Source organism: Dama dama, chromosome 2 (assembly GCF_033118175.1).
Source record: "Dama dama isolate Ldn47 chromosome 2, ASM3311817v1, whole genome shotgun sequence".
Lineage (NCBI taxonomy): Eukaryota > Metazoa > Chordata > Mammalia > Artiodactyla > Cervidae > Dama > Dama dama.
Window position 1 is genome coordinate 40,067,015 of NC_083682.1, and position 26,780 is coordinate 40,093,794.

At 37.1% G+C, this 26,780-nt stretch overlaps 1 protein-coding gene across 10 annotated transcripts in view; it reads right to left on the reverse strand.

Moving 5' to 3' along the window:
- DLG2 (discs large MAGUK scaffold protein 2) overlaps positions 1-26,780 on the reverse strand; it is a 2,226,746-nt gene that overhangs the window by 2,026,459 nt on the left and 173,507 nt on the right. The gene's annotated exons all lie outside the window — the stretch shown is intronic.

The following is a 26,780-nucleotide window of genomic DNA, read 5'->3' on the forward strand; positions in this document are numbered from 1 at the left end:
CAGTAAGTGACTTCCATGGGTACAACAGTGGGTAGGCAGGCCTCTGGCAGTAACAGACTAAAGGGAGGATTCCAAAATGGTGCCCACCAGCACAGGTGTCAGCCCTATAGCACAAGATCACAAAAATTGCTGCCATCAGTATCACATTCCCGGGGAGGACTCCCAGCTGCCCTTTGTCGCTCCAGGGACTCTCTAAGATCACTAAGTGGGTCTGAGCCCAGCACCATTCAAGCTCCTGCGACTCAGAATGTGTGAGTTTTGGCACACTTTTAAGAGTGAAGTCTTGGTTTCCTACAGCCCTTCAGCTCTCCTGCATGTAACCGCCACTGGTTTTCAAAGAAAGACATTTTATGTGCTCATCTTCCCATTATGGGACTCAGACCCCTCATTCCTCAGAGAGAAACTGCAGAGTTGTGATATACCTTGTGGACTACCACAGTGGAGGGGGAAAAGCTACAATTCAGACAAAGATGTGAAACCAAAATAAATATGGCTTTATTATTTGTAGTTCTGTAGTTCTGAGAATTTTGATGGACAGCCACACCCCCATATTGTGTTTGCCCCATTTCTCCATATATCCAAAGTCAATCCCCTCACCACATCCTCTCTGTCTTGAAACAGAAATCTCCCTAAAGATATTTGCTCTTAATCTTCTGCTTGTAGGTTCTCCCTTCGAAACCAAAGTGAAAGCCTAGCTGTCATTTCCTATCAGAAATGAATTCCTAGATCCATGCCTCTGCTAACTGTGGAGAGGAATCTAGTGTCCAGGACAATGCACAAATCTCAAAATCCACTCAAGAAAGTGATTAGATTCATGATTAGATTATCCAGAGCACCTGCGGAAACCCAAGCTGGGAGGGACTGTTCAGGAAAACCAATCAAGACTTGACCGTGGACTGCCTTTGGTTTAGACTTCAGACAGTTTCCAAAGTGAAGTGAAGTGTTCTTTTTCATTCTCAGAATATTTCTTCTACTGATAATAGGAATAGGTAAATTTCTATGATATCCAGGAAACCCCAGACATATGTAACGGGCTGCCTACAATAGAAAGGAGATGGAACCTAGGCAACTTTGGCTATGTCCAGCTTAGATGTCTGGAGAAGGACATGGCAACCCACTCCAGTATTCTTGTCTAGAGAATTCATGGACAGAGGAGCCTGGGGAGCTGCTGTCTATGGGGTCGCACAGAGTTGGACATGACTGAAGTGACTTAGCATGCATGCATGCATTGGAGAAGGAAATGGCAACCCACTCCAGTATTCTTGTCTGGAGAATCCCATGGATGGAGGAGTCTGTGGGGTCGCACAGAGTCAGACACAACTAAAGCAAGTTAGGAGCAGCAGCAGCATTTCTACTAGTTTCCCATGTGACTTTCAATCTAATACTTTCCACAGGCAGACTTTACTGACTACTCCAGACCCCATCAGTTCAATTCAGTTCAGTTGCTCAGTCATGTCCAACTTTTTGTGACCACCATGGACTGCAGCCATGTCAGGCCTCCCTGTCCATCACCAACTCCTGGAGCTTACTCAAACTCATGTCCATTGAGTCAGTAATGCCATATCCAACCATCTCATCCTCTGTCATCCCCTTCTCCTCCTGCCTTCAATCTTTCCCAGCATCAGGGTCTTTTCCAAGGAGTCAGTTCTTCGCATCAGGTAGCCAAAGTATCGTAGCTTCAGCTTCAGCATCAGTCCTTCCAATGAATATTCAGGACTGATTTCCTTCAGGATGGACTGGTTGGATCTCCTTGCAGTCCAAGGGACTCTCAAGAGTCTTCCCCAACACCACAGTTCAAAAGCATCAATTCTTCAGCATTCAGCTTTCTTTTTTCTTTTTTTGTATTCAGCTTTCTTTATGGTCCAACTCTCACATCCATACATGACTACTGGAAAAACCATAGCTTTGACTAGATGGACCTTTGTTGGCAAAGTAATATCTCTGCTTTTTAATATGCTGTCTAGTTGGTCATAACTTTTCTTCCAAGGAGCAAGCGTTTTTTTAATTTCATGGCTGCAGTCACCATCCGCAGTGATTTTGACATCCAAGAAAATAAAGTCTGTCACTGTTTCCATTGTTTTCCCATCTATTTGCCATGAAGTGATGGGACTGGATGCCATGATCTTCATTTTTGACCCCATATTCCCCTCTAATTCTCTATATTCTTGGTCACTCATTTATTCACTAACTTGGACAACATATAAATGAGCACTAACTATGCTTCACGCACTGAATATTACTATGACAATAAGCAAGAAACAATGAGGTGTTAGACTAAAACAGCTAAGAGAATAATAATCAGAGCCAGTATAATGTAGCATTTCTATATACTAACTTATAAAGTTCACTGTTGTTTCAAGTAATGTCTTCCCACTAGACTATAAGCTCCTAACTAGATCCAGACATTGCATCTTTAATTCTTTTGAACAGTCAGCATAGTAGTGGCCCTTATTTAGAAGATATTTACTAAAGAATTGTTGGTTGAATGTGCACAGATACAACTTAAGGAGGAATTGTACTTCTCTTAGTAAGGTAATAGCTGAATATTAACAACTTCTTGTTGGCCTCCTTGGTTGTAAAAAAAAAAAAAATTGCACTGTTTTCTCAAAGTTAATCACTGTTTTTCTTTTCTGTATCTAAGTCTCTATTTCAGAACTCACTACTCTGAACTTTATCTGAATGTTGACTAGACAAACTCAGCTAGATTTTTCCATTTGCTCACATAAGAATTAAAAATTTAAACAACCTTCAAGAATGCAATTTCAGCAAGTTACTGAGTAAGAAGCAGATGAAACCTTGATCATCTTCAGACTTTGCAAAGGTGTTATTACACTAATAATTTAACCATCTCATTAAGTTGGCTTTTAACCTGATGTCCCAAAGAGTGAAGTTTACTTTAGAATCTCTTTAATGAAATACATCTTCAAGCTCTAGAACAGTTCAGTGATGGGTGGTAATTAGCATTAGATGAATAGAAAGATCTCCACTCAACAAATGAGTCTTTACTCTAAAATTCCACAAAGTAGTCAAGTATAAGCAGAATAATTTAAGCCTACTTTCAACAAGCAATTAACAAAACAACCAATAAGTCCTCAAATTTGAAGAGGAAAATAATTATTCTTTTAGGAGATGAGGGCATGATAAGATTAGGAAAAAAAACCTTTACTCAAATATATGCCCTTTTAATGGAAGCCCCTAATATCAATCTAGTCACTATAATTTAAGAAATATTTAATCACATGTCAAATGCTGTGTTGAGCACCATGGGAAAGACAAGATCAGTAAGTCATGTACCCTTCCCTTACGCACCTCACAATCAACTAGAGGTGACATGCATAACAAATAACTGCTTAACATAGTTGTAATTATGGTGAACTATAGTCAGAGAGCTGACAGCTTAGACAATACTCTTCACTAATAAAGGACATGGTGTGACAGAGGAAATATTATAGGGAAGGGAGAAACAGGTGAACAGAAGAAGGTGAAACTCTAATGACTTTTGAATTGGGGTGGGGTGGGGAGAGTAACATAGAGAAGAAAATTACTGGGAAAAAAGGAAAAGATGCCTACTACTTGCCCAACACACACACAAACACAAAACTCCATTTCCGCCTTTTCTCTCCTATTAAGTTTACAGGAAAAACAGAAGATTTCAAATATCTAAGAAGGCAAGCACACAGACAAGGATACAGCCAGTTTCCTCTGGATCCTAGAAAAACCACAGATGTTATTCATATCTGAACTCTCAGAGAAGATGAAGAGCCAAGGCTCCAAGCTAGCTAATTCACAGCACAGGCCAATGCGAAAGCCAACTCATAAAGATACCCACTCTCAGAACCCTCCCACACTGTTGGTAGGAATGTAAACTGATACAACCACTATGGAAAACACTATGGAAGTTCCTTAAAAATCTAAAAATAGAGCTACCATATGATCCTGCAACCCCACTCCGGGGCATATATTGGAGGAAAAAAAACATGGTATAAAAGGATAAAGCATCCCAGTGTTCATTGCAACACTGTTTACAATAACCAAGACATGGAAACAACTTAAATGTCCATCGACAGAGAAGTGGATAAAGAAGATGTGGTACACATATAAAATGGAATATTACTCAGCCATTAAAAGGAACGGAATGCCATTTGCAGCATTTTGGATGGACATGGAGAGTGTCATACTGAGTGAAGTAAGTCAGAGAAGGACAAATATTCTATGACAATCCTTATACATGAAATATTTTTCAAAAAGGTACAAATGAACTTATTTACAAAACAGATACAAATTCACAGACTTAGAGAAGGATCTCATGGTTGCCAGAGGGAAGGATGGGAGGAAGGGATAGTTAGGGAGTTTGAGATAGACATGTCACACTGCTACGTTTAAAATGGATAGCCAGCAAGGACCTACTGTATAGCACAGGGAACTCTGCTCAATGTTATGTGGAAGCCTGGATGGGAAGGAAGTTTGGGCGAAAATGGATACATGTATATGTATGGCTGAACCCCTCTCCTGTCCACCTGAAAACTATCACAACATTGTTAACTGGCTGCACTCCAATATAAAATAAGGTTTTAAAAAAAGCTATCTGCAAAAAATAAAAGATACCTCCTCCCTTTGCCTGAGATTGGATTCTCCAGAAGTAGACCCTAAAAACAGAATTCATGTGAAAATCAGTTACTAAAAAGTGTGTTCTTAGAAAAGCATTGTAGAGGAGTAGGAAAGCAAGACTTAGAAGGAAAGAGGCCACACCACAAGGGTACAGTATTTAGCACAATCTGACCGGTGGTATCTTTAGTTGAATTCCATGGGGGGCTCTGAAAACAGTACAAAAAACATGTATGGAGTCCTTCCAAGGGGTCCAGGGCCTGAAGTATTTATAAAGTCACATTGTTAAGTCACTGGTTAAGAGCTGCCTCCAGTAAGAGGAAGGAGCTGAAAGGAGGCATCCAACAGGCTGAGGACTGTTCTCCAACAGGTGACAGACATCAGAAACGAAATAACAATGACAGAAGCATTAACAGTAGCTGCTACACTCTAACTGCTGTGAGTGGTGAGAAGGACACCCAACAGAGTGGGATTTGTATAAAATGAGGAATCACAGTTTCTATATTCAGTTTTTCACTTAAACACACTAGTATCAATTTTCATTTATACATTTTTTCTGCTCATTAAATTCCTATTTTAAATAGGGCATTAATAATTAGAGGGTTGAGAATTCAAACTCAGACAATTTTCAGATGTTCCCAGGATGGTGGGAAGGTAGGAAACTATGTCAGTAAAGCCAGTTCTATTTATTCATTCATCATTCATTCATTCAGAAAATATTTACTGAATACCTACTAACCACATGTTGTTGTTGTTGTTTAGCCACTAAGACATGTCCAACTCTTTTGCAACCCCACTGACTATAGCCTGCCAGGCCCCTCTGTTCATGGGATTTCCCAAGCAAGAATACTAGAGTGGGTTGTCATTTCCTTCTCCAGGGGGTCTTCCTGAAACAGGGACTGAACCTGAGTCTCCTGCGTTGCAGGTGGATTCTTTACCACTGAGCTGCCCAGGAAGCCCAAGTGTCAATACTCTTCTTGAAAACAATTAAGCCATAAACAAAACAGACAATATTCCTATCCTCTTGAAACTTACATTCTATATGTGAGACAGATAGCAGACATAGAAATGCATTAATACATAGCACAATACCAGGGAACAATATAGTTTAAAAAAAAAATACCCTGAAGAATTTGAGAGTGATCTGGGGGTGCCATTTTACTTAGGGTGGTCAGACAAGGCCTCTCGGACAATTAATTATTAGTGTAGGTGTCAAGTAAAATGAGGGGCAAGTCAAAAGGATATCTGAAGGAAAAAATCATCCAGGCAAGGGAAACAGAAAGTAAAAATTGAACCAGAAGAATTTCTGGCATGTTCATGGAGCAAGAAGAAAACCAGAGCTGTTAGAAAGGCAGTGAGAGGAAGAGTAGGAGATGAGCTGTAGGAAGCAGTGGGGTTGGGGGCAGGGGTTGCTGACGTATATACTACTTTATTTCAGGAAACTCATAGAAGTTCCAGATTACTATGTAAGGTCAAAATGGAAACTGATTATTATCACAGGGGGATCAAAAAAGGCCGCAGAGGAGATACAGCACTGAATTGAGCTGTGTGTGTGTGTGTGTGTGTGTGTGTGTGAGTCACACAGCTGTGTCTGACTCTTTGCAATCTCATGGACTATAGTCCACCAGGCTCCTCTGTCTGTGGAATTCTCCAGGCAAGTACACTGGAGTGGGTGTACTTCTCCACCCACTTCTCCAGGTGATCTTCCCAACCCAGGGATCTAATGTAGGTCTCCTGCATCGCAGGAAGATTCTTTACTATCTGAGACACTAGAGAAGACTAAGCTGAGCTTTACAATGACAGAATTTGTATAAACAGATATGGTTTCACTGCCGTTCAGTGACTAAGTCATGTCCAACTCTTTGCGACAAAATGGACTACAGCATGCCAGGCTCCCCTGTCCTCCACTATCTCCCAGAGTTTGCTTAAATTCATGTCCATTGAGTTGGTAACACTATCTAACCATTTCATCCTCTGTCGTCCCCTTCTCCTCCTGCCTTCAATCTTTCATAGCATCAGGGTCTTTTCCAATGAGTCAGTTCTTCACATCAGGTGGCCAAAGTCTGGAACTTCAGCTTCAGCATCAGTCCTTCCACTGAATATTCAGGGTTGATTTATTTTAGGATTGATATGGTAGGAGGAGCTATCACAAGACAATGAACTACAGGAGCAGTGAAATAAGAGGCATTAAAACATTTAGGGTCAAGAGGGAACAGGGTCAAGTTCAGACTGCCTGGATTGTGGAAAACCACAAAGAGAATTCTGGATGCCATTCTAAAGGCCAGAGTTTCCCAAACCAAAAAATTAAGGTTTTTAAAAAAACTTTATATTATTTGTATACTACCATTACAATAATCTACCATAATGATTTGCATTAGTAAACTTTATAGAAGAATAACACATTAATTAGAAAGAAATGCTGCTTAATTAAAGAAAAACATGACCCTATTTTGTATATTTACTACTTTCCAACTGTTCCTCCGTATATATTATTTATTTTACAGGGAAGTAAAAACAAACAAACAAAAAATACCTGGTTGTCACACTGCTAGTAGATGGTCGAACTTAGGTTGTCTGACTCATTGTTATGTGGCTCCACAGTCTGGACTTGTAGATGTTAAATTGTTGGAATGTAGATATTAGGTGGCTGGAAATTCATAACCAAACATACATGTATAAGGACAGTGAATAGTCTGTAAAGATTATTGGAGAAATCTGAATTTGTTTTTGTTTGACTAAAAAATTGATACCTTCTAAAGAGATCAAAGATCTGACTGAAGACACTTAAGTTAAAGATCTTCAGATCAATTTATTAAAACCATGACACAACAGATAAAAATGATCACTTTAAGACTCAAAAGATCCCCACTCCTGCCAGGTATGCCAGGCAAGGTGAAGACATCAGAGATGGCTGAACAAAATCTACACATTTTTGTATAATTTTTGTGTACTTCTATGGAGTTTTGCAAGAGCCTTCTAGCCAAATCACCATTTAACAGAGACTAGATTTTTATTCATTTAAATCTAAGCACCAGATGAATCCTATGGGAAGCAATACATCTGAGTGAAAAAAACTTTGTTGTTAATAAATCTGTTAAAATCACAGCCCCAAGCCCATTAGTACAGACTTACTGAATAGCAATACTATGCCAACTGCTGTTTTGAGCTCCAGGACTACAACAGTGAAGAATACAGACAAAGAAAAAAAAAAAAAATCCTACCTGCATGAAACTAACATCCTTGTCAGGATCAGGGACATAGGACACAGACAATAAACACAAAAATAAGTTAAACACATCAGTCAGAGTTGGTGTTACATGATGAGGAAAAACTCAAGCCAGGAAGGGATGTGGAGGGTGTTGGGGGAGAGAAGAAGGGTGAGGTTAGCAATTTTAAGCAATTGATGGCCAGGGAAAGCCTCATTGAGTAAGGGATATTTGAGTAAAGATCTAAAGGAGGTAAGGAAGTAAGCCATGCAGGTAACTGAGTACAAGAACCAGAGTAAGGTGGAAATTTGCCTTGTGAATCAAGGAGCAGTACAGTCCAATGTGTCTGGAACAGAGAGAACAAGGAAGAGAACATAAGACATGAATTTAGAGAAATAAGAGGCTAAACTGTACATAGTGTTTATTGACCACGATAGAATTATGGATTTTGCCCTACATGAGGTGAGAAACCATCTAATAGTAATGCACCAAGAGATTAATCTACACTATTTCATTTAATCCTAAAATCTACATGAGTTTGTTATAAGGTAGGTATTAAAATTAACCCCATACACATAATTAACCATATACATAAAATTAACCATACACATAAATATAACCTCCCCCACTTTATAGACAAGGAAAGAGAGGTTTAGAAAGGTTAAGACATTACCTCAATTCCTAGAAAAGGGCATTACTAAAATCCAAAGGCAGTATTCTGATTCCTAGGTCCAGTCTTAACTACCATGATTACTGCCTAAGCAACAGTAGTCGTTTCTTTTTCAGACAACAGTATTCAGATGAAAAGAGCACATCATTTTACTCTGTAGAGCATATACCACACTCAAAGTTCAGTTTTGAGTACGACATTTCACAAACTTGGATATATCAAGAAGATACTAGAATGATTACCTAGAAAATACATGAGAACAGCTGAGAGAACTAAGGATACCTCAGTTGGGGGGAAAAAAAGACTTGAGAAATGAGAGTGAGAGCTATAATGAAGAGCTATAATGTGAAAGAAGTAAATTATACAACTAGATGTTCTCCAGAAAGTGGAACTTAGAGCAGGACAGATACTTCAGCTCAACATGAGGAAAACCATCAGAGACCCACTCCCTCCATATGAGCTCCTTGTTTGTACTGAAACAGAACAAAAGACTATATCCAGGGCATTATTATACAGAGGATTCCAGAACTTGCACAGAGGATTTGGTTAGAGGGACAAAGTCTCCTCTCAACTCAAAGATCCCATGATCTAATTTTTAACACAGGTTTCAAATAAATTCAGAAAACACGAGTTTTAGAGAAGTATATAGTGCTTGGAGGTGCTGAGCTGCTCAGTCATGTCCGATTCTTTGCGGTCCTTTGGAATGCACTTCTGCCCATGGGATTTTCCAGACAAGAATACTGGAGTGGGTAGCTATTTCCTTCTCCAGGGGATCTTCCCAACCCAGGGATTGAACCCCAGTTTCCCACACTGCAGATTCTTTACCATCTGGGTCATCAGGGAAGCACCAATCTCTCTCTGTAATCTGTAAATTTCCCAGAAAGTTTTACTGAGTTATTCTATTAAACAAGCAGTCAAACTGCTAGACTAAGAAAGGAGAATGGAAAGGAAGAGAGGCTTGAATAGATAGAGGAACAGGTTTAGAAAGAAAAACAAGAATCTAAAATTTACAATAAGAGTGAAGATTTCCTCTGTATGTAAGATATTCCTATGGTTAAATATGTTGTATAACATCACTAAGTGATTTAACTTATTTATTTGTGCCAGATAATACACAGACATCCGTCTAGCTAAAATACTAAATCAGCACTGACGTGTTGTAGATACTCAATATTTGCAGGATAAATAAAAGAATAGATTAATCTAATCCAGAGAGATCAGTGCTAATGGAAATTGAGTTTCAAAAATTAACTTATAAGTACCTACTGTGTACCAGACATCACGCTAGCATGTAGCCATTTGGAACAATTTCTAAATGTTTTGGAATTTTAATGCTTATAAAACAGGGAAATGTTCATTTATCTTTTCCTATGGTTGTCAGAATATAACAAGAAGTAATTGAAGATAAATTCAGAGTCCCTCTTCCCATGCAATGCAAGGAAATACCAGCTTGTATATTACAAGTTGACAGTATCATTTTTCATATGGTTTGCAGATGATTGGCTCATAAGAATAAAAATAAGTCTAGTCCCTTCTGATCTTAAAACAAATCATGTTCCCCATTATTAATAGAAGATTTACCCACGAACAGAAACAATTGTATTAGCAATTGTTTCTGAGAACCAATAATTTATAGATGAACTAGTTACAGCAAGATGATTTCATGTCTTCAGTAAATAAGTATCTTGATTGAGGTCCAGCTAAGCTGTTGCTTCAAATTCTTCTTAACAGATAAATATTGTGATGAGATTCTGTTGTTATTCTACTTACAGGAAAAAACTACTAACTTGTCAAATTGTGGATGTCATCTATTTAAAAAGATGTTGTTAGGATGGTGCAGCAGACACTCAAAACCCCAATCATATCCCCTCTGGCCTCATCATTACGGTGCAAGTCATTCTTCCAAAGGACTTCAGAAGTTTTCTGGAACCAGCAACTCCTCTGTCACTGTGGAGGGCAGGCTGAGAGTGCCAAAGAAACAATAAATATTCATTAAAGAGCAAACCTTAACTATCCCTTAGCAACAGAAGTTGGTATATAAATATTCTAGCTGCTTTGTCACTGGAGGAGGTAACAGAGAATAACTGAGGCTGGCTGATGCTACACAGACTCCCGAGTTCCTCATTGTGACTAAGAAACCAGCTTGACAATGCACCCTTTACTGGTACCTACCTTCCCTATCACTGCAGATGGTGACTGCAGCCATGAAATTAAAAGACGCTTACTCCTTGGAAGGAAAGTTATGACCAACCTAGACAGCATATTAAAAAGCAGAGACATTACTTTGTCAACAAAGGTCCATCTGGTCAAGGTTATGGTTTTTCCAGTGGTCATGTATGGATGTGAGAGTTGGACTGTGAAGAAAGTTGAGCGCTGAAGAATTGATGCTTTTGAACTGTGGTGTTGGAGAAGACTGTTGAGAGTCCCTTGGAATGCAAGGAGATCCAACCAGTCCATCCTAAAGGAGATCAGCCTTGGGTGTTCATTGGAAAGACTGATGCTGAAGCTGAAACTCCAGTACTTTGGCCACCTCATGCAAAGAGTTGACCCATTGGAAAAGACCCTGATGCTGGGAGGGATCAGGGGCAGGAGGAAAAGGGGGTGACAGAGGATGAGATGGCTGGATGGCATCACCAACTCGATGGGCATGAGTTTGAGTAAACTCCGGGAGTTGGTGATGGACAGGGAGGCCTGGCGTGCTGCGATTCATGGGGTCGCAAAGAGTCAGACATGACTGAGCGACTGAACTGAACTGAACTGACCTTCCCTGTCTTAACTTCCTCACTGTTCTTGTGCAGCTTTCTGGGATCATCTCCCAAATAAACCACATAAATGGAGTATTAATTGTTTTTTCGTGCCTCCATTAAAGGGAACATAAATTAGACAAAATTATTCAGCCCTTCAATATTCATTGTTTCACCCTATCTTTACAAATACCATTCCCATTCCTGCCCAACTTGTTTCTCTTACACCTCGTTCCATAACTAAAAGCAATGACTTATTTTTTCTTTGCAAAAAAATAGATAATTAATAAATGACTATTTAAAAGAAAATTATCAACAAAATTATTTAGAGTGTTATGAAGCCAAAATCAAATAAAATGAAGTCATAAGTTAGAAAGAAACATGAGAAACAGGAGAAACTCAGGACAAGAGTCCAATCTCAGTCAGGTAATGTCTTTATTAAATGAACACAGCCCATTAAATGAATGTGTGTGTGTAATCACTAAGTCATGTCCAACTCTCTGTAACCCTATGGACTGTAGCCCACCAGGCTCCTCTGTTCATGGGATTTCCCAGGCAAGAATATTGGAGTGGACTGCCATTTCTTTCTCCATTAAATGAATGTAGCACAATTTAAAAACCAATAACCTGCTAGTCAACATTCAAATAGTATTTAATATATTACTATTATAAATAAAAATGCTTAAATTAGCATTCTTATGCATAAATATTTGCTCTTAACATTAATTCCTATGGTATTTGTTGGATAAGAGACTTAAGGTATTTTTAAGTTTTTGATTTATATATAACCAGAATGTTGAACTTATTTTCATTCCCACCATCATGAAAATTGTTTATGTTTTAATATGTTTTCACTCTTGGATTCTTTTATTTTCATAATTTTTTAAAAATACAATTATTAAAGATGTATTTATTAAACTTTTTTGAAATCACCAATTAATATTTTTATTTTTATAAATTCACTATTCATGACTTCATCTCAAGTATGCATCAGTGTGGCTTTCCTCTTCTCACTGAATAGCTCTCACATCTTTTAGAGTATATCTCCAGAAAAGCAGTTTTAATGATGGTGTTTATTTAATGTAACTATACCCTATTACTAAATTTAATGTTAATATAGTTAGTATTTTAAAAAAAACTCCAGGAAGTAAAATATAGTATGTAGTTTTTGATAGACTTTTTAAAAAATAGTGTAAGGGAGAATATCTTTAACTTAACACAGAATTTGGTTGATTGGTTGGTTTTGCATTGTTTTCTTTTGTTTATATCTATAATGAAGGTCAAAGTGTTTCAGAGGTGGTATAATAGCTGGTATGAAAGCAGATTACATTGGTCAAATCCTCACTCACCACTCACTAGGGGGCTGATCTTAAGAAATTTACTTAACCTTTATCTTATTTTCCTTTTCTATAAAATGGGAACAATAATATCTGCATCATATCATTATAGAGAGAATGAGTTAACACAAAGTGCTTATAGTAGTAGGAGGCACATAGTAACCACTTGATAAATGTTAGCTAATTATAAACACTATAGCATTATTAGTGTTATTTATTGGGAGGCACCCTAGCAGAGTACTTTAATATTACTGGTATTTGTCTCAGTTTGTAGAATTTGAGCAAGTTGCTAAACTATTTGCATCTTTCATTTTTCTCTTCTAAAATATGAAGATAAAAAGACTATCTTCCTCATTAGGCTTGTATGTAAATTATATACATCATTTAAAATAGTACTTAAAACATAGCTCACTATAGGATTCAAAAAACATGAGCTAGGATTACTACCTATTAAACTTGTTTCTTATTTTCTTTGTGTCATTACCATTTTACACAATAGATTTCCTAATAGTAACTCCAATTGCATTTGCAGAATAAATCTTCCTTGGTGTTTTTCACAATTTACTTTTCCTCCCAGCTTTATTGCCTGGAGAAGGGACAGGCTACCCACTCCAGTATTCTGGTCTGGAGAATTCCATGGACTGTATAGTCCATGGGGCTGCAAAGAGTCAGACACAACTGAGTGACTTTCACACCAGCTTTATTGAGATATTACTAACAGATAATATATGTAAGTTTAAGATGTACAATGTCATGATTTGATACACATATATAGCACAAAGTGACTATGACGGTAAGGTTAATTAACACCTTCATTCCCTCACGTAACTACCATTTGCATGTGTGATGAAACATTCAAGATAGTATAGTATTATTAATTACAGTCATCAGGCTGCACATTAGCTCTCCAAGATTTATCATCCAGTAATTAGAACCTTGTACCCTTTCACCAACATTTCATTTTCCCCACCCTTCAGCCTTCAACAACCACCATTATGCTCTCTACTTCTGAGTTCAGCTCTTTTAGATTTCACATACAATCTGGTGGCTCAGATGGTAAAGAATCCGCCTGCAATGCAGGAGACGAGAGTTCGGTCCCTGGGTCAGGAAGATCCCCTGGGGGAGGAAATGGCAGCACATTCCAGTATTCTTGCCTGGAAAATCCCATGGACAGAGGAGCCTGGAGAGCTACAGTCCATGGGGTTGCAAAGTGTCAGACATGATTGAGTGACTAACACACGCACACATAAGTGAGAGCAACAGGATTTGTCTTTTTCTGTCAGACTTATTTCATAGAATCATTCCCTCAAGCTCCATCGGTATTGTCACAAAAGGCAGGATTTCCTTCTTTCTTATAGTGAATAATATTTCATTATATATCCTCTCTATTGATATACACTTAGGTGGTCTTGGATACTGTGAATAAAGTTGCAATGAACATAGAAATGCAAATGTCTCTTTAAGACACTGTTTCCTCTTCACAGTTAACATCATATTCAATGGTGAAAAGCTGAAAGCATTCCCTCTGAAATCAGGAACAAGACAAGGATGCCCACTCCTACCACATTTATTCAACATAGTTTTGGAAGTCCTAGCAACGGCAATCAGAGAAGAAAAAGAAAAAGAAAATCAAATTAGAAAGGAAGAAAACTGTCAATGTTTGTAGATGGCATGATACTATACATAGAAAATCCTAAAGACACTAGCAGAACACTACTAGAGCTCATTAATAAATTCAGTAAAGTGGCAGAATAAAAATTAATACACAAATCTTTGGCATTTTTATACACTAATAACAAGATATAAGAAAGAGAAGTTAAGGAAACAGTTCCATTTATCCTTGCATCAAAAAGAATAAAATACCTAAGAACAAACCTATCCGGGAGGCAAAAGATTTGTACTCTGAAAACTATAATACCCTGACGAATAATCTGAAGACAACAAAGATGGAAAAATATACTGTGTTCCTGGATTAGAAGAATCAATATTCTTTAAATGATCTTACTACCCAAGGCAATCTACAGGGATTGCACTGCAGTTCAATGCATCCTTATCAAATTACCACTGGCATTTTTCACAGGACTAGAACAAAAATTTAACATTTGTATGGAAACACAAAGATCCTGAATAGCCAAAACAATCTTGAGAAGGAAGAACAAAACTGGAAGAATCACACTCCCTAACTTCAGACTATACTACTACCATAATCAAAACAGAATGGTACTGGCACAAAAACAGACACCTAACTCAACAGAACAGGACAGAAACTTGAAAAATACACCCACATGCTTATGACAAATTAACCTATGACAAAGGAGGCAAGAAAGTACAGTGAAGAAAATACAGTCTCTTCAATACGTGGTGCTGGGAAAATTAGACAGCTACATAGAAAAGAATAAAATTAGAACATTCTCTAATATTATATACAAAAATAAAGTCAAAATGAATTCAAGACTTAAATGTAAGACCAGATACTATAAAACTCCAGAGGGAAAAATGGGCAGAATACTATTTTACATAAATCACAGCAGTATTTTTTGGATATATCTAACAAAAGCAAAATAAATGAATGGGACCTAATTAAACTTAAAAGCTTTTGCACAGCAAATGAAACTATAAACAAAATAAAAAACCTAAAGAACAGGAGAAAAATATATTGCAAATGATGCAACCAACAAGGGATTAATATCTGAAACATACAAATAGTTCACATAGTTCAATATAAAAAAAATTTTTTTTAAATGGGCAGAAGAGCTAAATAGACATTTTGCCAAAGAAAACACACAGATGGCCAACAGGCACACAAAAGGATTGTTCAACATCACTAATTTTAAGAGAATTGCAAATCAAAACTACAGTGAGTATCAACTTACATCAGTCAGACTGGCCATCATTTAAAAGTCTACAAATAATAAATGCTGGAGAGAGTATGAAGAAAAGGGAAACCTCTTACATTGTTGGTGGGAATGTGAATTGGTGGTGTAGCCACTATGAAGAATAATATGGAGGTTCTTTGAAAAAATTAAAAATAGACTAAAAAAAAAAAGATACCAAATGATCCAGCAATCCCACTCCTGGGCATATATCCAGAAAAAACAAAAACTCTAATTCAAAAAGATATATGCACCCCAATGTTCACTGCAGCACTATTTATAATAGCTAAGACATGGAAGTAACCTAAGATGCGGCATATATATATGTGTGTGTATATTTGTATTTATACACATACATACAATACTACTCAGCCATAAAAAAAAGAATGAAATAATGCCATTTGAAGAAATATGGATGGATCCAGAAATTATCACACTAAATGAAGTAAGTCACACAGAGAAAGACAAATTATTATATATCACTTACTGTGGAATCTAAAAAAAAAATGATACAGATTAACTTATTTACAGTACAGGAGACGCTCAGACATAGAAAACAAACTCATGGTTACCAAAAGGGAAAGGTGGGGATAAATTATAAATTTGGGATTAAGAGACACACTATTGTATATAAGAGAGATATATCTTACACATCAACAAGGGATGATACTGTATAGCACAGGGAACTATATTCAGTATCTTATAATAACTTATAATGGAAAAGAATCTGGTAAATTATATACACACACACACGTATGTGAGAGAGATGAGATGAGCAAAACTGCACAGGCTGTGTGTAAAGGACATGTGTGCATACTCATTCACTAAGTCATATCCAACTCTTTTGTAATTCCATGGACTGTAGCCCTCCTAGCTCCTCTGTCCATGGGACTTCCCAGGCAAGAACACTGGAGTGGGTTGCCATTTCCTCCTCCATATATATATATATGAATCACTTTGCTGTATACCTGAAACTAACACAACACTGTAAATGAACTATAGTTCAAAAACAAAAAAAAAAGTGTTTTCATTTTCTTGGGATATATACCCAAAAGTGGGAGTACTAAATCCAATGGTAGTTCTATCTCTTAACTGTTTGAGGAGCCTTCATACTGTTTTCCATATTGACTGTACCAATTTGCATCCCCACCAACAAAAACAGTGCACAGCCATTCCCTTTTTCTCCACAGCCTCATCAATCACTGTCTCCTGTCTTTCTGATAATAGGTGTGAGGTAATATCTCATTGTGATTTTTACTTGCATCTCTACAATGATTTGTAAGTCAAGTACAATTTCATGTACCTGTTGCCTAGCTATATGTCTCTTTTGGAAAACTATTCAAGTCCTTTGTCCATATTTTAATTGTATTGTTTGGTTTTTATCCTATGGAGCTGTATGATTTCCTCATATATTTTGGATACTAACCTCTTATGTGAAATACTGTTTGCAAATCTTTTCTCCAATTCCACAGTATGCCTTTTCATTTTGTTTATTGTTCCCTTTGCTGTGTGGGAAATTTTTAGCTTGATATAGTCCTACCTGTTTATTTCTTCTTGTGCCCCCTGCACCTTTTTTGTCATATCCAAGAAATCTTTACCAAGACCAATCAAGAAAACTTTCCCCTATGATTCCTTCCTAGTAAGGAAGTTTGCTGCTGGAGTCCATGCTTTCAGACATTATCAGACTGCCTACCCAGTTCCTTGAGGCGTATAGGTAAGTTGTTTATTTTAGACCTTTCCTTTTTCTTAATCTAAGCATATATCACCTATTACCTATAACAGTTTTTTGTAAGAGTCATTAGGATTTTCTATATAAATTCTTTCCAATTTGATTGCTTTCTATTTCTTTTTCTTTCCTATTTACTCTGGCTAAAACTTCCATCTTGTGTTGAATATGAATGGTCAGTGTAGGCACCCTTGACTTTTTGTGATCTTAGTAGAAAAACTTTTAAACTTTAACGGTTGAATTCGTTGTGTGCCATAGGTTTGTCATACATAGCCTTTATTATGTTGAGGTGCATACCTTATTTTGGGGGCTCCAAAATTACTGCAGATGGTGACTGCAGCCATGAAATTAAAAGACGTCTGCTCCTTGGAAGAAAAGTTATGACCAACCTATACAGCATATTAAAAAGCAGAGACATTACTTTGTCAACAAAGGTCCATCTAGTCAAAGTTATCGTTTTTCCAGCAGTCACGTATGGATGTGAGAGTTGGACTATAAAGAAATGTGAGCACTGAAGAATTGATGCTTTTGAACTGTGGTGTTGGAGAAGACTCTTGAGACTCCCTTGGACTGCAAACAGATCCAACTAGTCCATCCTAAAGGAACTCAGTCCTGAATATTCATTGGAAGGACTGATGCTGAAACTCCAATACTTTGGTTACCTGATGTGAAGAACTGACTCATTTGAAAAGACCCTGATGCTGGGAAAGATTGAAGGCAGGAGAAGAAGGGGACGACAGAGGATGAGATGGTTGGATGGGATCACCAACTCAATGGACAAGAGTTTGAGTAAGCTCCGGGAGTTGGTGAGGGATAGAGAGGCCTAGTGTGCTGCAGTCCATGAAGTCACAAAGATTCGGATACAACTGAGCGACTGAACTGAACTGAACTGACGTACCTTCTATATCCAGTGTGTTGACAGTTCTTATCAGTTCTTATGAAAGGATATTGAATTCTGCCAAATGATTTCCACATCTATTGAAATAATCATGATTTTATCCTTCATTTTGTTAATGTTGTATATCACATTTACTGATTTGCATATGTTGAGTCATCCTTGCAACGCAGGGATAAGTCCAACTTGATCATGATGTATGATCATTTCAATATACTATTGAATTCAGCTTGTTAGTATTTGTTTTTGAGAATTTTTGCATCTATATTCATCAAGAATACTAGCTTGTAAATAGTTTTATTTTCTCATGTCCTTAAGTGGTTTTGGTGTCAGGTTAATGCTGTCCTTATAAAATTAGTCTGGGAGTATTCACTTCTCTTTAATTTTTTGGAAGAGCTTAAGAAGGAGTGGCACTAATTCTTCTTTAAATGTTTAGTAGAACTCACTAGGTCACGATTTGGTCTGGGATTTCCTTTGTTGGAGATTTTTTTTTCTCTTACTAGTAATTGGTCTGTTCAGATTTTCTATTTGTTCATGATTGCATCTTGGCAAGTTGTACATTTCTAGGCATTTATTAATTTCTTCCAGGTCATTCCAGTTTTTTGGCACATAACTGTTCATAGCAGCCTCATGAACCATTGTATTTCTGCTGTATCAACTATAATGTCTTCTCTTTCCTTTCTGATTTTGAGTCTTCTCTTTGCTTTTCTTAGTCTAACTGAGAGTTTCCCAATACTGTTTATCTTTTCCAAAAAACAGCTCTGAGATCTATTGATCTTTTTCCTTTCTCCATTACATTTATTTCAGGTCTGATCTTTGTAATTTCCTTCTTTTGCTAACTGTGGACTTTCTGTGTTCTTTCTTCAGTTCCTTGAGGCGTATAGGTAAGTTGCTTATTTTAGACCTTTCCCTTTTTCTTAATCTAAGCATGTATCACTAAATGCTTCACTCTTAGAACTGCTTTTCTAATTCCCATAAGTTTTGGTATGTTGTATTTCTATTTTCGTTTCAAGAATTTTTTAATTGCTTTTTTAATTGTTTTGTTGATCCACTGATTATTCAGGAGTGTGTTAATTTCACATATTTGTGAACTTTCCAGTTTTTCCCCTGTTACTAATGTCTAATTTTATGAGATTTTGGTTGGAAAATATACTTGGTGTGGTTTCAATTATCATCCATTTGCTAACGCTTGTTATGTGGCTTAATATACATTTATCCCGGAGAATGTTCCCCATAAGTTTGAGAAGAATATATATTCTGCTACTGTTGAATGAACTGTTCTATATATGTCTATTACTTCCATTTGGTCCAAAATATGGCTCGAGTCTAACGTTTCCTTATTGATTTCCTAGTTGAATGGTTTATCCATTGTTGAAATTTGGGTATTGAAATCCCCTGCTATTATTGTATCCTTGTTTATTTCTCCCTTTAGATCAGTTACCATTTATGCCTAACATTTTTAAGCACTGTAATGCTTGATGAATACATATTTATAATTATATACACTCTTGAATTGTCATTATATTAATACCTCTCTGTCTCCTGTTACAGTTTTTGACTTAAACCATTTTGTCTGATGTAAATACAGGTATTCATGCTCTCTTCTGTTTTCTATTTGCATGGAATATCTTTTCCCATCTCTTCACTTTCACTCTCTGTGTGTCCCTAAAGCTGAAATGAGTCTCTTGTAGACAGCATACAGTTGGGTCTTATATTTTAATCCATTCAGCCATTTTATGTTTTTTGATTACAGAATTTAATCCAATTACTGATACATTGAAAGTAATTACTGATATGTAAGGTTGATTAATGCCATCTTATTCTTTTCTGGTTTTTTGTAGTTACCTTGTTCCTATCTTCCTATTGTGTTGTCTTTTTCTGGGTTGATTTTTTTTTTGTAATTGTATGCTTTGATTCCCTTGTATTGGAGGTGTGGGGTCTTCTGCTGTCATTTGGAAGTTGTGCTATAGGATTTGTTTTATATTCTGATGAATTTTTGATGCATTTATGGGGAGGCAGGCAATCTCCCCATCTTACTCCTCTCTACCATCTTGAGGACATTTTCTATATCTTGTATATATTATCTATTGAACATTTTTGCTTTGTAAGCCATGAGGCTTATTGAATTTATACTAGTTACAATATAATTTCAATCACATAGAAAGCTTTATCCTTTTACTCTCTGACAATTTGTTTTAATTATTTACCTTCTCCTATATTATTTATCAATTTAAAAATTATTGTGGCTATAGCTATTTTTAATGCTTTTGCTATTTAATCCTTTATACCAGAGTTAAATGATTACTGTCCCCACCTTTTCACAATATTAGAATATATTGAATTTGACAATAAATTAACCTTTACCAATGTGATATATTTTCCTGTTTTCTTGCTACTAATTAGCATCCTTTAATTTTAGCTTGAACAACTCTTTTCAGCATGTCTTGCAAAGCAAGTCTAGATATGACAAACTCTCTCAGCTTTTGTTTGGGAAACTCTATCTCTTGCTCAATTCAGAGAGACAACTTTGTTGGGTAAAATATTCTTGGTTAGCAGGTTTTTTTTTTTCCTTTCAGTACTTTGAATATATCACCTCACTATGTCCTAGCCTGAAAGATTTCTACTGAGAAATCCTCTGGTGGCCATATGAATATTTCCTTTTATATGAGAATATTTTTTCTCTTGCTGCTTTTAAAATTCTCTCTCTGCCCTTGATATTAGACAGTTTTATTACAATGTAGCTTAGTGAAGACTGTTTGGGGTTGAAATTTGACTGATTAGTTTCATGAACTTGGATATCAAAATCTCTCCCCAGATTTGGGGATTGTCAGCTATTATTTTTTTTTTAATAAGCTCTCTTCATTTTTCTCATTCTCTTATTCTACTGGGACTCAAGTAATATCCCAACTATTTCTTTTACCACTATTCCATATCTTCTCTGATAATATGATTTCAAATAACTTGTCTTTTAGTTCACTAATTTTTTCTTCGGTTTAAGTCTGTTGAAAGCCTACATTAAATCCTTCAGTTCTGTCATGATAATCTTCAATTCTTAGATTTCTGCTTTTTTGTTTTAGTGGTTTTTATTTGTTAAACTTCTCACTTTGTTCATGCATTTTTTTTTCTAATTTCATTTAGTTGTCCGTGTTTTCTTTTAGTTCACTGAATTTCTTTAAGAGGATTATTCTGAGCTCTTCAGAATAATCAGTCAGCTCATAAATCTCTATTACTTTAGGTCAATCACTGAAATTTTATTAGTTTGTTTTGGTGATGTCATGTGTCCTTGATTATTCAAGATCCTTGTGGCCTTGTATTGATGTCTATATATTCAAGAATCTCTTCTATTCTGTACAGACTGCCTTCAGCAGGTGAAGTACTTCATCACTCAACTTGTCCAGAGATTCTGGGTAGGCAATCTGGTAGTGTCTGAAAGCAAGTTTGCTGCTGGAGTCCATGGGAAGTCCAGTTCTGAGGTGAACTGAAAGCTTGAGATGGTGGTAATCAGTCTACTAGCAGACCCCGCAGACACCCTGGATTCAAAGTGTCCTGGAGCCTAGGTTTGCATGCATTAATTGAGAGACTGAGGGCACAGTATTCTGCCACAGCCAAGGTAACCAACCAGCCAGTGCTGGGATGGGTCATGAGTCTGGGTTTGCGGAAGCCCACTAGAATCCTGGAGCTTAAGAAACTGTCTGGAACTGAGAGCCACCTTGTGTCACTGAGCTGTCTGGGACTGCTGGAGCCAGCCAACACCTCGGATAGATGGGAAGCCTGAGTTCACAGGAGCCCTCTGAAAGTTTGGATCCATTGGAACTGCCTATGACACTGAAGCTGGTAGACACCGAAGTGAGCCATGTGGTCATGGTTCACATGGTTCAGTGGTTCATGGGAGTCCACCAGGAGCCTAGTCCTGTGGTATCTCCCAGGAGCTGCAGGAGCCACCCTGGACAGCTGGAGCAAACAGGAACCAGGGTGAGCCAGGGGCCTGGACTCATAGGAGCTCATCTTCAGCCTGCTGTCACTGCCTGGGGCTCCTGGAGCCTCCTGGGGCTCCTGCAGCCAGCAGGCACCAGAAGGACAGGTGCCTGGTTCCTGGGAGCCCATAGGAGACCAGTGCCATGGCACCTGCCTCTGGGCTGGGCTGCTCCGGTTTCACTTCAGTTCAGTCACTCATTCGTGTCCAACTGTTTGTGACCCTATGGACTGCAGCATGCCAGGCTTCCCTGTCCATCACCAACTCCCAGAGTTTACTCAAACTCATGTCCATCGAGTCAGTGATGCCATCCAACAACTCCTCCTCTGTGGTCCCCTTCTCCTCCTGCCTTCAATCTTTCCCAGGATCAGGGTCTTTTCCAATGAGTCAGTTCACCGCATCAGGTGACCAAAGTATTGGAGTTTAAGCTTCAGCAACAGGCCTTCCAATTAATATTCAGGACTGATTTCCTTTAGGATGGACTGGTTGGATCTCCTTGCAGTCCAAGGGACTCTCAAGAGTCTTCTCCAACACCACAGTTCAAAATCATCAATTCTTCAGTGCTCAGCTTTCTTTATAGTCCAACTGTCACATTCATTCATGACTACTGGAAAAACAATAGCTTCGACTAGATGGACCTTTGTTGGCAAAATGATGTCTCTGCTTTTAATATGCTGTCTAGATTGCTCTGGTTTGGGGAAGGGTTAATGGGTGTGGATCTCTTTCCTATCCCTCTCAGTGTGTTCTTTATTATTTCTGTGCTTCATCTAGGTGTTATAATCTATTCCTTCATCTAGAATCCTTAGCTCCTATGAAATTATTCCATGTGTAGACAGTTATTCAAAATGATGTTTCTGGGGGGAGATGAAAGTAGGAATTCCTTTGCTAGCATTTTGTTGACATCGTCGATATACTCTTGAGTTAGAATTTATTAGTACTTTGTTTAGGATTTTTCATTGACATTCACAAGTGAGATTAATCTGTATTTTCTTCTTTTAGTGTTATCTGTGTTCAGTTTAGATATCAGAGTTAAGCTATTTTCTTAAAGCTAGAAAGATATCCTGCTATTTCACTCCTTTGGAAATAGGTACTTTTCATGAGAATTACCTGTTTTAGAAAGTTTTAAAGTATTTAATCCTACCTTATTTCATTAAAAAATAAATAAAGATTATTCTTTGACAAAATTTTAATTTATTTCAAGGTTATGAGTCTATTCAATTTTTAAATTTCTAATTGGATCATTTTGGCAATTAATATTGTAGAAACAGAAAGTTATAAGCCTGTATTTTTTTCAGCTAGAAATTACTTTTAAAAGATGTTATATTCTTCAGCTAACACAACTGCTTTAAAGAAACAAAATACACTAGCCATCACTTCTCATTAAGTTGATGAGGCAAATTTGGTCAGGCCATAATTTTAAAAGACAACCTTTATCCCTCTCTCCTCTGGCACCTTATCCATCAGCAAATCCTTTGAAATATTATATATCCCAAATCCAACTATCTCTCGCTATCTCCACTGTTTTCCCAAACTCCAGGCTATCTTTATCTAAAGTAGTTCACTGACCTTTTGATAGGTCCTCCTACTTTCTCTCTTACATCTTCTAGTGTAGACTGTAGTGAACAACCTACATCTCTCCATCAGAACAAAGGCCCTCAAACCTCCAGCTGCCAGTTTTGTTGACTACGAACAGCTCACATCTGAGTCCCTCCCTAGAAATTGCCCTCAGCTCAAAGAGGCAAAATTTGCCTCAAAATTGCCTCTCACTCAGAGTCACATCCCTTCCCTACAGGTATCCAGTATCCAATCAATGTGTGATCTGGTCACCTTCCCTCAATTTAGGATAAGCTAAAATCTAAGCTCCAAGGCTCATGGTCATCAACTGAGAACTGTTTGGTAACCACTTTTCAATTCAACTCATCACTTGCCTTCTTGCATCCTTACTCCCTCATAGGTGTGTTCTGAGAGCACACCTCAGGAAAGTTTCTGATATGAAAATTCTCAATCCCTTAATCTGTTTCCTAGGGCCACTGACTTAAGAGAGCTGACACAAAGGATATTCTGAAAAAAAAAAAAAAGCAAACTATAAAATGGAATTTTTGAGCTCTAGCACCCACTAACCAGCTGGCAATGAGAACATTGATACTGGAGGTAGGTAGGCAGAATAACTGATAATAACTCCTGGAATTGTTAGAACTTTCACCTGTGGTCAGCTAGCATGAAAAACTGGTGAGAGGGAATACACTGGCAGGTACAATATCTCACTCTTGCAAGAGGTTTAGAGGAAATAATAATTATAAGAACAAAAGATTTGAATGGATGTTACTGAGTGCAATCAAAGCTTTGAAGAAAGACAATGCAAAGCTCAGAGTCTTTAATCACAAATTAAGACAAATTGTGAAAGTCATAACTTCCTAGCAATGTAGAAAGACACTCTCATCTCCTGCAGCCAGAAGGCAGAGATTGTTAAGAATCAAGTCCAGGACATAATTATATAAAAATTGCAGAAATTCAGTGAAGGTTCAATCCACTTCTGGAGCAGAGAGAGAAAGGTAACCTGGAAGGTGAAGTCTCCTGGAGGTGTGGCATTATAAGGAAAGAAGGAAGCAAGTGGTAGAAACTAAGGGCTCCATACATACAAACAAAAGAGAAGAACAAAATCAGAAGTACACCAATCCCACCTCTACCTCAAACAAAACACCACTTTTTAAAAATTGAAGTATAGTTGATTTACAATATTATATTAGTTTCTGGTACATAGCATAGTGATTCAGTGTTTTCACAGGCTACATTCCATTAAAAGTTATTACAGGAAAATGGCTATAATTCCCTGTGCTATATATCTGTGTTGCTTATCTATTTTATACATGGTAGCTTGTACTTCAATCTCATATTCCTAATTTGCCCTCCTGCATTCCCTCTCCTTTTTGGTAGCCGCTAGTTTGTTTTCTTTATCTGTGAGTCTGCTTTGCACATACATTCATCTGTAGTACCAAATACTTTAAAAATGTACTTTGTGCTAAGTAGCTTCACATGTCCAACTCTCTGCAACCCCATGGAGGAAGCCCCAAATGTACTTTACTACACCAATAAATGAGGGTACCCAAACAAAGAAATCTAGCAATGTACCCCAAGTACCTACCCTGCCTATAAAGAATCCTCTGTCATTGTTGGTCCAAGAAAACATAAAACATTTCAAAAATGAGAAGAAAACCACAAGCAATAATCATACACATCTATAAAAAGGAGAAAACAGAAAATGTGATCAAGGTATTCTGTCAAAGACTTTTGTATACTTAGGAGATACATGCTGGAGCATTAGGATGTCATGATATCTGCAATTAAATTTCAAATTATTCAGCAAATATATACACAAATGGAGAGGAGGCATGCAACTTTAGCCAAATATTAACAATTCGGTAATCTAAGACTGTGCTTCCCAAATGGTGCTAGTGGTAAAAAACCTACCTGCCAATGTAGGAGATGTAAGACATGTGGATTTGATCCCTGGATTGGAAAGATCCCCTGGAGGAGGGCACAGCAATCCACTCCAGTATTCTTACCTGGAGAATCCCACTGACAGAGGAATTTGGTGGGCTACAGTCCTTAGGGTCACAGAGTCGGACACAACTGAAGGGACAGAGCATGCACGTGTGTACAATCTAAGAATGTACATGGGTGTATTTTGTGCTACTCTTTTAACTTCTCAGTACATTTTAATTTTTATAAATCAAGAATTGTGGGGAAATCTGAGCTTGAAGTATAGAAGCTAAAAATTCTTTGTTGTTTTTACAGAAATTTCAGATACAATGAAGCATTCATGTCACTGCAGAACAATGAGGAACTCGTGCAGTATAGATATAGAAGGCAAACAATAGAAATGCAAAGTAAAACCTAAATCAGACTAATACAGTGCCTTTTTTTCAGCCAGAAATAAATATTTTCACCAATTTCTTGGTGAAAAAGAAATAACATTACATAGCAGAACCCCCATACATATTATTTAGGATTTAGTGTATATAATTATATTAAACTCTATAATAAATAATTTATCCTTCACATTCCTTTGAGAGGGAGTTATTTTTATTGACTTTATAAATTCTAAATTACTAAAAGTCTCTAAAGAGCAAGATTTCATGATGGATTAGACCCTCACTGAAAACTTCAGTTAAATGTTATTGCCATCATCAAGAAGACCAAATAAAGAGCTTTCCACTCATTAGTTGTGAGACCTTCAGCAAGTTATTCAACTTCTCTATTTCTTCATCTACAAAACGGAAATAATAATAGCAACTACATTTCAAGGTTGTTGAGAGGATTACATGTAAAATGCTTAGAGTACTGCATTATATAAATTCCTAATAACTATTAATTGTTAAATATGGTTGTGCTATTTCTTTCATGCACACACATACATACACACATAATCCTCTGAAAACATAATCATCAAACCCCAAACACTCTTCTAACTATTTTAAGGACTTAGATGATATGTTAGGCCTTTTGAGCTGATGAGATTTCATTCGATCATTTATAAACATTTAAACTTCACATATCATATATACTTATAGTTTAGAACAAATTAACAAATACAAACGTCCAGGCCCTCTTTTTACTTCTTTTCCTTTTCCTTTCTTTTTCCTTTGTTTCCTTTCTTTTTTATACCTTTATTTTTATATTTTAAAACATTTTTTCTACATTCACACATAAAGGTCTTGCTTCTCTAACCATAATGAGACTTAATAAAAACA